This window comes from Dendrobates tinctorius, unplaced genomic scaffold (assembly GCF_039654945.1).
Source record: "Dendrobates tinctorius isolate UK_male_01 unplaced genomic scaffold, ASM3965494v1 ptg000057l, whole genome shotgun sequence".
Lineage (NCBI taxonomy): Eukaryota > Metazoa > Chordata > Amphibia > Anura > Dendrobatidae > Dendrobates > Dendrobates tinctorius.
In genome coordinates, this window is record NW_027361725.1 from 28,130,235 (window position 1) to 28,147,531 (window position 17,297).

Sequence of the window (17,297 nt, forward strand, 5' to 3'; positions counted from 1 at the left end):
TGCTTCAAATCGCTTGGAAAGTGCTTGAATATCGCACGTGAAAATCGCGGTAAAATCGCGGTGAAATCGCACGAAAAAAAACGCGCAATTTCTGGGAAGGAGTCCGGTTTTTAGTGTCCGGAATAAAACGCTACGTGGGCACATACCCTAAATACCGGGATGAGGCAGTTGCGAAATGCGTGTCCATGAATGGAAGCAAACAAAGAAGTGTGAAAACGGCCTCACGCCTCAATACAGTAAAGACACATTCCCATCAGAGTTTTTATCCTCTTAGTATATAGCAAATGCAAATGATATAGCACTGTGTACTTACAATTGTTCATTCTGCCGCGCTACCCAGCTAAAGTTTCTGCATTAATTTCTAATCATAAAGAAAAAATATTAACTAGAACTTTTAGGAAGTTGCTTACTAGAAACCACACCTCAGTAGCACCCCAAACACTACAGAGACTCAAGCCTATGATATTTATCAAATGTTCTACATATTCGGCAAACATACAGTCACGGGCAAAAGAGTTGGCACCCTTGAAATTGTTCCATAAAATGAAATATTTCTCCCAGAAAATTGCCACAATTACATATGGATGGAAACGAAGCGCTGAAGTGGCCAGCAATGAGTGCAGATCACAATCCTACTAAACAGCTGTGGAGAAATCTTAAAATTGCTGTTGGGAGTAGGGGGTCTTCACATATGAGAGACCTGGAGCAGATTGCAAAAGAAGAGTGGTCCAAAATTCCAGCTTAGAGGTGTCACGTCCTCACTAAATGAACGGGATTCATATAGCTTAACAAGCAGCTAAACCGCTATACCGGGGTCCAATAAGGGAGACTGTAGTTGAATCTGTGATTTATTGAACGTAGATATAGATGTGTATGGTAAAACTACAAATAGAAACAGATACATAGAATCAGTATAGGATTCATGGAAATATACATTATACATAGCATACAATCTGAGCTACTAGCTGAGCAGGGGTTGTAACTAAGCTAGCTAATATAAGACAGAATATACAGGGAGAATAATTACATACCACCAATGCTAACGCAGGGGAAAAGAAAGCGATGAGGTGCTTCCAATCTGCAGGCTTGAAAGAAATGGCCGACTGAAGGAAAGAAGGGGGACGGGATAGACCATGATCCCTTGCAAAGTTACCCAGAATACATTAGGTATTGGAGGGAAATAATACAGGAAGTACAATACATAACATTATGCAGTAATATCTTTTGGCCACTAGATGGAACTAAGGAAACAAGAAACATTATCTAAGGAAAAACTGAATATCCTGTACATACAGCAATATGGTTATATGTTATCAGAACAGATGATTAAGAGTCATTTCTTATGTTGGAGACAGAACACTCCCCGTCTGGCACTGAACAGATGCCACCATTACTATCCTCTGAAGACAACAATAGGTCCAGCTCAGTCACTGGTCTGGAGAATGTCTTAGTTCCATTTCCTTGGGCCATCCTGAGTTCGACTTTGCGGACATGGCCATCTTTACCGGGAAATGTTGTAGTCACTAGTCCAAGTGGCCACTGGTTCCGATGGGCCTGGCAGTCTTTAACAAGGATGAGGTCACCAATCTGAAGATTAGGCCGGGTAGATTGCCACTTTGTCCATGGCTGCAAGGTAGACAAATATTGTTTGCACCACCTGTCCCAGAATGTATTGGCAAAACTTTGTGTCATGGTTAGGACATGGTTAATGTCCTGTTCTCACAGGGTTAACTTTTGCCGGCCTCTCTTTGGATCTGGGAGGGGTATTTATACTCACTCCAGACTAGCATTCTCTGTCAGCTATACTGTTATTCTGGCTGTGTGTCTGACCGACCCCCCTGGTGTGCGTGTATTCTGCATTGCTTGTTTGATTCCCGTGTTTGACCCGGCCTGTTCCCTCACTTTGTCCTCCGTCTCTCGTTTTGGTGCTATTGTCTTCTCCGGTTCTGACCTCCTGACTTGGCTATTGTTACTTTGTTGCAGTTTGTCCCTATTGTACCGTCCATTGCCCGTTCTGGTTTTCTGATCTATTGCTACGTCCTAACTATTCGCTCTGTCTAACCCTTTGGTACTGTCCTGCTATCTCGTGCTTTGACCCGGCTTGATCTGGTTTCTGTCTCTGTCTATGCCCCATGGTAACATTGTCCTTTCTAGCACTTCCCTGCAGCTCCTAGCTCTGTGGAGCTTAGGCCACGCCCCCAGCAGTCACGTCCTTTAGGTCCTGGAGCATGCATTGTCACCGCTTCTGCCCGCTCCACAGGTATCTCTGAGCACTGTTTTTGTACTCAGGACACGCGCACTGGCTCAGTGAGCAAGTGCAGTGCGGTGTTCCTGACATTATAGCTGACCATTTCAGTTTTTTTTCTCTGAAGAATAAAAAAAAAAAAAAAGTGTTATCCTCATGGATCCCATACAAGCTTTGGCTGATCAGGTCAAGCACCTGACCCAAATGTTCCACAAACTTAATGTGGAACAGCGCACGATGGCTCATACCCAGCAACAGTTGGTGGATACAGTCCAGGGGACTGTCACTGCAGGGGCTTCCAGTGCTGAGGATAGAGATGTGTCATTGGCATCCCCCGAATCTCCGGTCAAATTGCCAGACCCTTTCTCAGGGGATAAAAGGGAGTTCAGGTCTTTCAGAGAAGGATGCAAGCTTTTTTTTTCTCTGAGGCCCCGTTCCTCCGGGGATGAGTTCTAGAGTGTGTGGGTCGTCATTTCTCTACTTCTGGGGGCTCCGCAGGCATGGGCTTTCTCTCTCTCTTCCTCTGCTCCTGAACGTATGTCTGTGAATTTGTTCTTTGAGGCTCTGGGGCACATTTATGATGAGCCTGATAGAGTGCATCTGGCAGAGGATATGGTGATGAGTGTGACACAGGGGAGGCACTCTGCTGAATGGTTCTGCTCAGAGTTTAGACATTGGACCGCCAAAGTATCCTGGAACGCCGCCGCCCTGAGGGGGTTGTTCCGCAGGGGCCTGTCTGACCGTCTGCAGGACGCTCTGGCATTACATCCTCCCCCTGATACCCTGGAGGATGCCATGAAGCAGGCAGTCCATATGGACCGGAGACTCCATGCTAGAGGAATGATGCAACAAGAGTCTCCCTTGTACCCCAAATTGTGTGACACTGCACCTGTATCTGAGCCCATAGAGGTTGGGTCAGTCTCAGTTAAGGAGAAAGAGAGAAGGCACCATGGAGACAACCTACTATGCTTTTACTGTGGAGCCTCTGGACATTGGAAAAGGAATTGCCCCCTACTCAGAGAAACCATCAGAGAAATGACTGAGTCTGGGCAACAATCGAGGAGGTTGTCCAGACTCCCAGGTACATTTTTTCTCATGTACAAAGATAGTGCTCCAGGTTGAATTGGAACTTGCTGGCGGTCCTGTTTTGACCACCGCCTTTGTTGACTGTGGTTCCACCATTAATCTGATTGATGCCCAAGTTGTGACTCTTAATAAGATAGGGACAGTCAGGTTAAAAGACCCTGTTAAAATTGTGGCTGTTGATTCATCCCCTCTTACCCGGGAGGGAATTTGCTTTATGTCTGAAGTTTTTTCTATGAAAATGGGTTCCACTCATGTGGAGAAGTTAAGTTGTTTTATTATGAATAATTTGCCTGCAGGACTGGTATTGGGGATGCCCTGGTTGCAACGCCACAATCCTCTCGTTGATTGGGTGAAGGGGGAGATCATCCGATGGGGATGTAATGATAATGGTCTGTGTTGTAACCCTGTTCCTTTTGTCAATCCGATAAGATCTGTATCTGTGTCGTCTGTCGGTCTGGAGGGTATTCCGGAGTACCTGAGAGACTTTGAAGAGGTATTTTCCGAAAGCGAGGCAGAGGTGCTCCCACCACATAGACCATTTGATTGTGCTATCGATTTAGTACCTGGAGCCAAATTACCCAAGGCTCATTTATTTAATTTGTCCGGGCCTGAATGCCAAGATATGAAAGAGTACATCAAAGAGAGCCTTTGCAAGGGGCATATTCGGCCCTCGGTCTCACCCATGGCAGCGGGGTTTTTCTTTGTAAAGAAAAAAGATGGTGGGTTGCGACCGTGCCTCGACTTTCGGGAACTGAACAAAATTACTGTTAAGAACACGTACCCCCTCCCGTTGATTCCTGATCTATGCAACCAACTCACGGGGGCCAAATGGTTTCTAGGCTCGATCTACGAGGGGCTTATAACCTGATAAGGATCCGGGAGGGGGACGAATGGAAAACAGCGTTCCTGACAACTGAGGGGCTGTTTGAAAACCTGGTTATACCCTTCGGCCTCACTAACGCTCCTGCTGTTTTTCAGAACTTCATTAATGTTGCTTTTTCTGACTTGATTGGCCGTTATGTAGTCCTCTACTTGGATGACATCTTGATATACTCTGAGGACAGTCAGTCACACTTACACCATTTACGTACAGTTCTTATGAGACTCCGGGAGAACCATTTGTATGCTAAGCTGGAGAAGTGCTCATTTTTTATGCAAGAACTGTTTTTTCTGGGTGTTATTGTATCCGGGGAGGGATTCCGCATGGATCCAGGGAAGGTTCAGGCCATTACCGATTGGGTGCAGCCTCATGACCTGAAGGGGTTGCAGCGATTTCTGGGCTTCGCTAATTATTATAGGAAGTTCATTAAAGGGTTTTCGCAGGTGGTGAAACCCTTGACGGACCTCACTCTTAAAGGGGCAGATGTAGAAAATTGGTCGATGGCCGCAAAAAATTCCTTCCTTACACTAAAGAAGTGTTTTTCCACAGCCCCTGTGTTGGTACAACTCGATTCGTCAAGACCTTTTATCGTCGAGGTCGACGCTTCGGAGGTGGGGGCAGTATTGTCACAGGGCCCCTCTACCCTGACTAATCTCAAACCCTGTGCCTTTTTCTCTAAGAAGTTCTCTTCGGCCGAGAGAAACTATGATGTCGGTAACAGGGAATTGGCCTTCGAAGGAGGCATTTTTTGGAGGGGGGCCGCTCATCCCATTACGGTCATAACTGATCATAAAAACCTGGCCTATATCAAGTCTGCTAAGAGATTGACCCCCAGACAGGCTCGGTGGGCACTTCTTTTTTCTCGATTTCATTTTACCCTCACGTTCCAACCAGGGTCTAAAAATGTAAAGGCAGATGCCTTATCCCGAAGTTTTGATTCTGTGTCCCCTCCAGAACCTCCTTCCTCCATTCTTCAACTGGGAGTGGTTGTAGCTGAAATCTCCTCTGAGTTACAGAGAGAGATTCTGGAAGCACAAGCACAAGCGCCAAGAAATAAACCCCCAGGTAAATTGTTTGTACCCGAACAATTCCATCTCACACTCCTTCAAGAATTTCATGATTCTGTGTTAAGTGCACATCCTGGTATTGCAGCTACCCGGGGGGCAGTAGCTAGGGGTTTTTGGTGGGCCTCTATGGGTACTGATATGAAAAGGTTTGTAAATTCTTGTGGGGTGTGCGCGCACTCTAAAAGCTCTCAGGTCCGGCCGGGGAATTAGTGCCTTTGCCAATTCCGGATAAACCATGGACACACCTGGCCATGGACTTTATCACTAATCTTCCATCTTCCAAGGGCAACTCAGTGGTATGGGTAGTGGTTGATAGATTTTCTAAGCAAGCTCACTTTGTGCCATTACCTGCGTTACCCTCTGCTGAAACCTTGGCCCGCTTGTTTATACAGCACATTGTTCGATTGCATGGAGTGCCCGTGAACATGGTGTCGGACAGGGGTGTTCAATTTGTGGCCAGGTTTTGGAGAGCATTTTGTATGAAGTTGGGGGTCACGTTGTCATTCTCCTCTGCCTATCACCAGAATCCAATGGACAGACTGAATGCATCAACCAGTCGTTGGAGCAGATTCTGAGATGCCTGGCCTCCTCCAGACAGGAAGACTGGTGTGAGGTATTGCCCATGGCAGAATTTGCATTCAACTGTCGTATTAATCAGTCTACCGGAAAGTCTCCCTTTCAGGTCAATTATGGGTTCGTTCCGGTTTGGGGAATTTTCCCGTATGGATTCGGATTGCCCTGGTGCCGAGGGGATGGTACAACAGTTGAAAACCCTCTGGAGGGAGGTGCAGGGGAACATCTCCAAAGCCCAGAAGAAGTATAAACATTTTGCAGACAGAAGGAGGGGGTTGGGTCCTGCGTTAACATTGGGGGAAAAAGTCTGGTTGTCCACCCGTAACATCAAACTTAAAATACCCTCTGCGAAGTTGGGCCCAAAATTTATTGGCCCATACAAGATTGTAGAGGTGATCAACCCTGTGGCATACAGATTACAGTTGCCCACCTCCTTCAAAATATCTAACGTCTTCCACAGGTCCCTATTAAAACCTGTGGGGACAGTTAGAGAAGATCCCTCATCTGTGGCTCCACCAGTGTTGGTAGAGGGTCAACTGGAGTACGAGGTAGGGCACATCATTGATTCACGGTGGGTACGCCGGAGACATTAGTACCTTATTCATTGGAATGGATATTCCGTGGAGGATCGGTCATGGGTTCCGGCCAGTTCGATGCACGCTGATCGACTGGTGCGGGCTTTTCATGCCAGATACCCTGAGAAACCTGGGGGTCCAGTGGCCCCCCATTAAGAGGGGGGTACTGTCATGGTTAGGACATGGTTAATGTCCTGTTCTCACAGGGTTAACTTTTGCCGGCCTCTCTTTGGATCTGGGAGGGGTATTTATACTCACTCCAGACTAGCATTCTCTGTCAGCTATACTGTTATTCTGGCTGTGTGTCTGACCGACCCCCCTGGTGTGCGTGTATTCTGCATTGCTTGTTTGATTCCCATGTATGACCCGGCCTGTTCCCTCACTCTGTCCTCCGTCTCTCGTTTTGGTGCTATTGTCCTCTCTGGTTCTGACCTCCTGGCTTGGCTATTGTTACTATGTTGCAGTTTGTCCCTATTATACCGTCCATTGCCCGTTCTGGTTTTCTGATCTATTGCTACGTTCTGACTATTCGCTCTGTCTAACCCTTTGGTACTATCCTGCTATCTCGTGCTTTGACCCGGCTTGATCTGGTTTCTGTCTCTGTCTATGCCCCTTGGTAACATTGTCCTGTAGTTACCTTTCTAGGAGTTCCCTGCAGCTCCTAGCTCTGTGGAGCTTAGGCCACGCCCCCAGCAGTCACGTGCTTTAGGTCCTGGAACATGCATTGTCCCCGCTTCTGCCCGCTCCACAGGTATCTTTGAGCACTGTTTTTGTACTCAGGACACGCGCACTGGCTGAGTGAGCAAGTGCAGTGCAGTGTTCCTGACACTTTGTACCTGCCTCCATTGGCGCTTGTAGAGGTCCTTAGCATCGAATCCTCCTGGAGGGGCACTGGATAGTCCTGTTTTCTGTGTTAGAAGAGTAGCTGGAGTCAATAATAAGGGCTCCTCAGGGTCATTAGGAACTGGAACCCAGGGCCTTGCGTTGATTGTAGCAGCGGCTTCTGCCATGAAGGTGGTTAGACTTTCGTGTCTCGCTGCTCCTTCCTGAAGAAGAGTACAGTCAAGAATTCTTCGTATTAGACCAATCATTCGTTCTCAAGATCCACCCATATGCGAGGAGTGAGGTGGGTTGAATGACCATGTGCAACTTTGGTCACTGAGGAACTTCTCGAGAGTCTTATGGTCTAGATTTGAGGGTATGCCCAATTCCTTCTCTGCATCAATGAAGTTGGTACCTCTGTCTGAATGTATATGTTTGATAGGACCACGGATGGCAATAAAATGTCTCAAAGCATTGATGAAGCATGAGGTGTCAAGTGACTCAATGAGTGCTACGTGGACGGCTCTGATTGACAGACAGGTAAACATGACGGCCCAACGTTTACTATTGGCTTGTCCGCCTCTCGTGTGACGAGTAACAACTGACCAAAGGTCCAAATACATCGAGACCAAAGTTGGTAAAAGGAGGGTCTGGGCTGAGTCTATCTGCTGGTAGGTCAGCCATCTTTTGGGTTTGAGTGGAACCACGAAGCTTACGGCAGGTAATACATTTGTAGATGACACTACAGATGAGTTTCTTTGCACCGACAATACACAGGCCAGCAGTTCTGATGGCTCCTTCTGTAAATAGTCTTCCTTGGTGTTTGACCAGATTGTGATAGTGTTGCACGATTAGGTGAGCAACATGAATGATAAGAGGGAATTTCTCTTCAAACTCTATTTTAGCTTCTTTAAGGCGACCTCCTACTCTCAGCAGGCCGTTGTTGTCAATGAATGGGTCAAGTTTTCTCAATGAGCTGCTCGCAGGCATTGAAGCTTTGTTAATGAGACATTGGATTTCCACAGAGTAAGTTTCTCTCTGAACTGTAGAGATGATGTGGTTTCTGGAAGATTCCAAGTCGGAGGTAACATAGGTGTCTTTACAGAGATGCCAACCTTTACATTTTCCTGTGTCACGAGCTCTGGTGGTCTTGAATGAGCGAGCTATATGAGTCAGGCAGGTAATGGCCCGAGTAAGTGACTTCCAACTTGAAAATTTGTCGAATCTGTGGGATCCAAGCTGAATAGCAGAAGTCATTGTATGGAGTGTGGACACCTGAGGGCGGATTCCAGCATCTGAGTCCTCTCCTATCAGTTCAAAGTTGTCTGGACAACGCTCCTCCGTGTACAATAGTTTTAGTCCTGAGAGCCATATTGTGCTTTGTAGTCGACTTGCGTCAACTGCTCTAGTTGCATGATCTGCAGGGTTTTCATCCGTGGGGATGTAGTGCCACTGCTTTGGATGAACTGATCTCCTAATTCGTAGCACTCTGTTGTTGACATAAACGTAGAATCGCCTGGTTTCGTTGTGAATGTATCCCAGGACTACCTTGCTGTCTGAGTACAACTTGGCTTGTGTCAGGTCGATATCCATCTCGGATGTGACGAAGTCTGCTAACTCGACGGCTAAGACTGCAGCACAAAGTTCTAACCTCGGTATGGTATGCTCTGGTTTTGGAGCAAGTTTGGCTTTCCCCATGATGAATCCAATGTGGCTCTGACATTTGGAGTCCACAGTTTTGAGATAGGCAACAGCAGCAATTGCTTTGACAGAAGCATCTGCAAATACATACAGTCTTTGGCTCTGTATCTCTGTAGACGGCACAGGGGTGTGTGGCCTTGGCACATTTAGGTTGGAGAGAGCTGCTAAAGAGTTCTTCCATGCTTCCCACTGGATTCTCTTGTCAGGTGGCAGAGGTGCATCCCAGTCAGAAGTCTCCTTGGTTAAGTCTCTTAGTATGGCTTTGCCTTTTATAGTAACAGGAGCTGCGAAACCGAAGGGATCGTACAGGCTGTTGATGGTAGACAGGACACCTCTGCGTGTGAAAGGCTTTTCTTCCTGGTTGACCTGAAAGGTAAAAGTGTCTGACTGTACATTCCAGAAAAGCCCAAGGCTGCGTTGCATTGGTGTGGGGTCTGACCCTAGGTCCAGGTCTCTGAGACCATTACACAAGTCTTGTGAAGGGAATGCTTTCATGAGTTCTTGGCTGTTTGAGGCTATTTTGTGAAGCCTGAGGTTAGAGCAAGCAAGCATCTCTTGGGCTCTTTTGAGAAGACTGATGGCAGTCTAATTTGAAGGCATGGCTTTCAGACAGTCATCAACATAAAAGTCTTTTTCTATAAATTGTCTGACATCTGACCTGTATTGTTTCTCCTTCTAGAGCAGACCTTTTGAGTCCATAGATGGCGACTGCAGGAGAAGGGCTACTGCCAAAGATGTACACTCTCATTGTGTACTCTGTGACTTCTTTAGTAGCATCATTGTCTCTGTACCAGAAGAATCTTAGGAAGTTCCTGTCTCTCTCTTTCACAAGGAAACAATGGAACATTTTGCTGGATATCAGCGATGAAGGCAATGGAATCCTTACGGAAGCGCATAAGTACTCCCAGCAGTTTGTTATTGAGATCTGGTCCTGTCAGTAGAACATCATTCAGGGAGACATCATCAAACTTAGCACTGGAGTCGAACACCACTCTAATCTGGCCTGGTTTCTTAGGATGGTATACTTCAAACATGGGTAAGAACCAGCATTCTTCAGAGTCTTTGAGAGTGGGAGCTAGTTCTGCATGGTAGTTCTCAAATATCTTCGACATGAAGGAGAAGAACTGATCTCTCATCTCTGTTTTCTTCTGCAGATTATGTTTGAGAGAGGAGAAACATTTGAATGCCTGATCTCTGTTGTTTGGTAGACATGGTCTGTGGGTTCTGAAGGGAAGAGGTGCGACCCAGCTGTTGGTCTCATCTTTTACGAGTCCCTTGTCCATTACCTCTAAGAACAACTTATCCTCTACTGACATTGCTACTTGGTTGTCTTGCTTAGTTCTCTGGAAGACTGTGCACCCCAGCTGATCCTCATAGCTTCCTGACACTATACTGTTGTCATGAGCAAAGGTGATTGGGTAGTTGGATGCTGTGTGGTAGTTCCTTGAAATGGAACTCGTTGTTGCAAGGTTGAAACAGCGATGGGCGTCCTTTCTCCAGTGTATTTGTTAGCATGCTTGTCACAGAAGATGGGGCATACATGTGTCCCAAGCATACGTTTCCTATTATGACCCATCCTAGGTCTAGCCTTTGGGCATAGGGAGCATTGTTGAGTCCATTGATATGACTTCTCACTTTATGAACCTGCAGGATGTCTCTTCCCAACAGCAGTATTATCTGTGCCTGAGGGTCGAGTTCCGGTATGAGGTGTGCTATGCATTTTAAGTGAGCATGATGGATTGCCACATCTGGTGTAGGGATTTCAAACCTGTTGTCTGGGATCTGATTACACTCGATGATTGTAGGTAGTGGCAGGCAGAATTGTCCGTCTAAAGACTCAATTTGGTAGTCAGTGGCTTTCCTACCCGTTGATGTCACAGTACCTGCACATGTCTTTAATGAGTAAGGAGTGCTTGGTCCTTTACTGTTGAATAGGTCAAAGAATGTTGATCTAGCCAGGGATTGATTACTTTGATCATCCAAGATAGCATACAGTCTCACAGCTTTGTCTCTATGACCCTTTGGGTACACTCTGACAAGGCATATTTTTGAACAAGACCTACTGTCGATTGCCCCTTTACAGACTTCAGTACATTGTGAAGTGATCTCTGGCGTAGCTGTATCAGTGCTCTTTTCCTCCCCGCCATGCTCACTGTCAGCTGGCGTGTTTTGTGCACCCCATGGAGCTGGGCCAGGGTGTAGTGCAGTGTTATGATCCGTGGTACCACATTCTGTGCATTTTACACTGACCTTACAATCCTTGGCGAGATGACTGGTGGATGAGCAGCACTTGTAGCAGATACCGTTCGCTTTTAGGAAGCTTCTGCAATCCGGTATAGATTTTCCTCTGAAGGCTCTGCATTTCAGGAGAGGATGAGGCTTCTAATGAAGCGGGCACTGCTTGTCTGGTTCTCGTACCTTTGTCTCTGATTGAGAGCAGCCAGCAGACCTGTAACTTGGAGAGGAAACATTAGTCTTGTGCACTGCCACAGATGTTCTGCGTGGGTTTGCAGCTGGTGGTGGTGCGGCATATGACGTTGTAAAGTCAAAGCTGGGATCATTTCTGATTGCCGCTTGTTCGTGTATAAAGTCTACAAAAACGGAGAAGGGAGGGAATGAAACACTGTGTTTGTATTTGTACATGGAGCCACGTGTGAGCCACCTCTCCTGTAGATTGTAGGGCAACTTTTGGACTATAGGGTTAACACCTTTGGCTGTGTCGAGGTATGCAAGTCCTGATAGGTCACCTTCACATTTGGCATCTAGGACCTCTTGTAGCAGGTCACCTAGCTCTCTAAGTTTTGGGAGACCTTTGTTAGATATTTTAGGAAAGTCATCGATTCTTTTGAACAAGGCTTTCTCTATTACCTCTGCAGAGCCGTAACACTCATCTAGTATCTTCCAGATCTCTTTAAGGCCTATTTGAGGGTAGTTTATATTAATGTCTCTGATCCTTACTGCGTGTTTGACTGACTCTTCTCCCAGGTATTTAACAAAGAGGTCTATCTCTTCCCTGTTTTTTAACCCCAAGTCTCTGGTAACATTTTGGAAGGAAGCTTTCAAAGCTCTGTAACCTTCAGCGTGGTCAGTGAATTTCATGAGTCCCTTGGCAACTAGATCACGTCTTGTGAAGATCCTAACAAGTTCTGATGTGAACCGGTTGTCAGCAGAGTATACCGGTGATGGGTCACCCTGATAGTGATGTGAGGTGCGTTCATACCTGTTAGTATCCTCAGGGTGGCACCAGCCGGTGTCATATTGCTTCGGTCTGACATGCGGTGTGTCAGCAAGGTGATTCACATTGGTTACCTGGTGAGGGGCAAGGAAGACAGGAGAGTTGCTTTGCTTCACATTTTCCTGGAGCTGAGCCTCATGATGACTCTCACTCGTTTCACTGGCTGTGTCGTGATCTTGGTTATAGTTTGGATCAGGAAGTTCATTAACATATTGAGATGTGCGTTGTGGCGAATCTTGCAGCGGCAACTTCAGACTTGACGTACTGCTGCGACTATGCAGCTCAGTGTTGTGTGCGGCTTCCAGTGCTTCCGCCTCGGTCAATGCTGCAGCAGCCTCTCTTTTTACTGCTAGGCTCTCTAAGGCTGCATCCACATGTGCCTTCTCTAACTGCGTCTTTCTCTCTTGCTCCTCTCTTTCCAAGCATGACTTCTCTAACTCCATGCGTGACTTCTCTAACTCCATGCGTGACTTCTCTTTCTCTATGCAAGACTTTCTCTCTTGGTCTTCTAAGCGTGCTTTCTCTAATTTAAGTTGCATCTCTTCTTCAGCATAACGTGCTCGCATTTTGGCAACTTCCGCATTTGCGCGGGCAATGGTGACCGCGCTGCTGATGGATACAGTCTTTGAGGAGACGGATGTAGCAGATTTTGTCCTGTGTGATTTGTGGGACATGGTGTCTTGGGAGGACGCTTGGCTGTGCAGAGATTGCTGTAGGTGTGTTAGTCTCTGTGTAGCCAGTGACTTGAATCTCACTGGATGGATTTCTGCAGCATCACCAGTTTCTGCAAGCTGGATGAAGGAGTGACCTTTCCCTGAATTGCACTAGCTGAATAGCGCTGTGTAACTGGCCTCTGCAGGATGGAAAGCTGTTCTTTCTGTATTCCCATTAGCTGGAGAGCCGGTGTTTTACTGTCATGTCCTCACTAAATGAACGGGATTCATATAGCTTAACAAGCAGCTAAACCGCTATACCAGGGTCCAATAAGGGAGACTGTAGTTGAATCTGTGATTTATTGAACATAGATATAGATGTGTATGGTAAAACTACAAATAGAAACAGATACATAGAATCAGTATAGGATTCATGGAAATATACATTATACATAGCATACAATCTGAGCTTCTAGCTGAACAGGGGTTGTAACTAAGCTAGCTAATATAAAGCAGAATATGCAGGGAGAATAATTACATACCACCGATGCTAACGCAGGGGAAAAGAAAGCGATGAGGTGCTTCCAATCTGCAGGCTTGAAAGAAATGACCGACTGAAGGAAAGAAGGGGGACGGGATAGACCATGATCCCTTGCAAAGTTACCCAGAATACATTAGGTATTGGAGGGAAATAATACAGGAAGTACAATACATAACATTATGCAGTAATATCTTTTGGCCACTAGATGGAACTAAGGAAACAAGAAACATTATCTAAGGAAAAACTGAATATCCTGTACATACAGCAATATGGTTATATGTTATCAGAACAGATGATTAAGAGGCATTTCTTATGTTGGAGACAGAACAAGAGGTGTAAGAAGCTTGTCGATGGTTAAAGGAAGCGATTGATTGCAGTTATTTATTCCAAAAGGTGTGCAACCAAATATTAACTTGAGGGTCCAACTGATGTGCACAGGTGCGATCTAAGAGAAGCCATCTCTATAGATACTAAACAAATAAAGTTGCTCTCTGTAGCACTAAAGCATGTAAATATGAACTATATGAACCATATGAAGTATGAATAGCATTACAGCTCTAGATAATAAGAAAAGATGGAGATACTTAGCACATTATTTGGCCAATTCAAGCATGCCCAGCAGCCAACAACAAGGTGATCTACTCTTTGCTGGGAACCTATCTTGTGTGAACACCTCTCTAAGGCTAAAGCCTCAATTTATGTGTAGGTAGGATCCTGCTGCAATCAAAACCGCCACATGCTGGGTGGAGCGGCTCGGTCATTGCTACTCTTCAGCTGTGCACACCAGTTTTCTCATTTGGAAATGCCTGTCAGTCTTTTCTATGACCAAAATGACACCACTACTCTAACCAAGATGCATTACTTCTACAGAATGACATGATAGATGAATAAACGGCAAGAGCAAACCATTGAGCAACTTCTAAGTCTCAAAGGTAAGTCTTTTGTCATTGTCTTTAATTAAGATATTTTTCTAGAAATGCATAGTTTGTTTGTTTTTTTACAGAGGCATGCATTTTTTATTTTTTCTTTGCAGAAATTCAGTTAAAATCATCATTTTTTTTTAACACATGCGTTATTATAGTGCAATGCTTCTAGAGTAGAATTTCGCACCTCATGGGATCCACATGCCTCAGTACGGGGTCTAATGATGAAGTTTTGCCATGTTCATGATCTGCAAATATTCAATGAGTAATGGAAATTGCTGTATGTGGATTCTCAGTACAGCATGACTTCCTTTAGGTGGTGGTGCGTCCCTGTTTTCTATGTTATGCTTCTGAGCTGTAAAGAAAATTATGACTTTTAATTATACATTTATTTTTAATGTTTTCTTTAGACATAAATTTAAATGGGTAAATGAATTTATAAGCAGATATATTTGTAAAAATGTTAACTAGCTTTCAAGTTAGGAAGCCATTTCTAGCCTTAATAAAGGCTGTACAAACTAAAAATTAAAAAAACAACAAGCAATACGTGCAGAAAGGTTAGTATTTTGTTGCAGCATATTTAATTTTAGTAGTAGTCAAAAAAAAAGTTGGTGAACTCTCCTGACTAGTGAGGGGTGAACCCGTGGATTTTAAATAAGTTCGGCCCGGGTACCGGAACCCATTCAAATGAATGGGGGGCCCAAACAACTGGTATTTCATCTGTGTGAGAGCATGGGAAACAGCATCTCTGATCTGCGGTAACATTGTAAGTTACCGCCGGGCACAGCGTTGCAGTTCCCACACTAAAGCAGATGATAGCGTGAGCCAGCCCAGCAGCTGTGACTGGACAGGCATCAGCTGATGAGAGTACTACTACACGCACCAGCATACATCTGATCTCAGTGATAGGAGTGAGAGATGATGACACTGATGAAAGTAGTACTCTCAACCAGTGGCAGGCTGGGCCGCATGGCAGGGATGCATTTTCCCCCTGGGCCAGTCCCCAGACGGCTGTTCAGGGCCGCCACTGTACTTTTTAATGCGGCCGCCAAAACTTCATTTTCAGCCGGGTTTGCAGACTCCTTCTTGATCGTGCATGAATGATGCATCCACATGTATTTACGTTTTTGAGACGTGAATACATTTGAATGCATGACATCCGGCACAGAGCAGAGGATCACCATTGTTGCTGCTCCGCGGCCTAACGTGCAGCAGACTGATGAGGTCACCATGCTGCCACCTCGTCACACTGCTGCTGGCGACATAGAGCAGGGCAGAAGAGGCAGTTACAAGGCGGCCGGTGGGAAGAATGGTGAGCAGCAGCACTCCAATGAGGTGCAGGAGCTGAGCTGCTGAAGATTGGAGATCTGTCATTGGCTGTGCAAAAGGTATGGGACATGAATCAATGGTGTTAGTCCACAAGGGCAACCGCACAGCATTGTGTGTGTAAGTGTGTGGGTGTATGAGTGTGTGTGTGTAAGGGTGTATGAGTGTATGTATGTGTATGAGTGTGTGTGTATGAGTGTGTGTGTGGGTGTATGAGTGTGTGTGTGTGTATGTGTGTGAGTGTAAGTGTGTATGAGTGTGTGTGTGGGTGTATGAGTGTGTGTGTATGTGTGTGTATATGTGAGTGTGTGTATGAGTGTGCGAGTGGATGTGTGTGTTCAGACGGGCAGTCTGGAGGGAGGACATTATAGAGACTAGGGGCAGTATGTGGGGGACTTTATGGAGACGAACATTATGGAGAGGGACGGTGTAGGCGGGATATTATGGGATGGAGAGGTATGTTTTGGAGAGGGGTGGTGTATGGGGTATATTATGGGGAGAGTCAGAGAAGGGGATATTATGGAGAGAGGTGGTGTAGGCAGGATATTATGGAGAGGGACATTTATCATGGGGAGGGGTGGTGTGTGTGGGGGGTATATTATGGGGAGGGGCGGTGTATGGGATATACTATGGGGAGGGGCGGTGTATGGGATATACTATGGGGAGGGTCAGTGAAGGGCATATTAGGGAGAGGAGTGGTGTAGGCAGGATATTATGGAGAGGGACTTTGATCATGGGGAGGGGTGGCATGTGTGGGGGGTATATATAGGGAGAGGCGGTGTATGGGATATACTATGGGGAGGGGCGGTGTATGGGATATACTATGGGGAGGGGCGGTGTATGGGATATACTATGGGGAGGGTCAGTGAAGGGGATATTATGGAGAGGGGTGGTGTAGGCAGGATATTATGGAGAGGGACATTTATCATGGGGAGGGGTGGCGTTTGTGGGGGTATATTATGTGGAGGGGCAGTGTATGGGATATACTATGGAGAGGGGCGGTGTATGGGATATACTATGGGGAGGGTCAGTGAAGGGGATATTAGGGAAAGGAGTGGTGTAGGCAGGATATCATGGGGAGGGGTGGCGTGTGTGGGGGTATATTATGGGGAGGGGCAGTGTAAGGGGTATATTATGGGGAGAAGCGGTGTATGGAATATACTAAGGCAAGGGTCAGTGAAGGGGATATTAGGGAGAGGAGTGGTGTAGGGAGTATATCATGGAGAGGGATGGTGTGGGGGGTATATTATGGGGAGGGGCAGTGTAGGGGGTATATTATGGGGAGGGGTGCAGTGTGTGGGGAGTATCTTATGAAGAGGGGTGGTGTAGGGGGTATATTATGGGGAGGTGCGGTGTAGGAGGTATATTATGGTGAGGGGCGGTGTAGGGGGTATATTATAGGGAGGTGTGGTGTAGGGGGTATATTATGGAGAAGGGTGGTATGGGAGGGATATTATGGAGAGAGACAGTCTAGGGGGATTTTTTCTGTAGGAAGCACATTAATGGACAATTATTACAACATGGTAGATATTTATATTTTGTTCACAGTATAATGATTTTACAACGGAGCAAAATACTCCTGGCCACGATGAGAGCCATGCGTGTTGTTTATAAAAGCTTGGCGTCCGTGCCGCCGCACGCAGCTCTCATCGTGGCCAGGAGTATTTTGC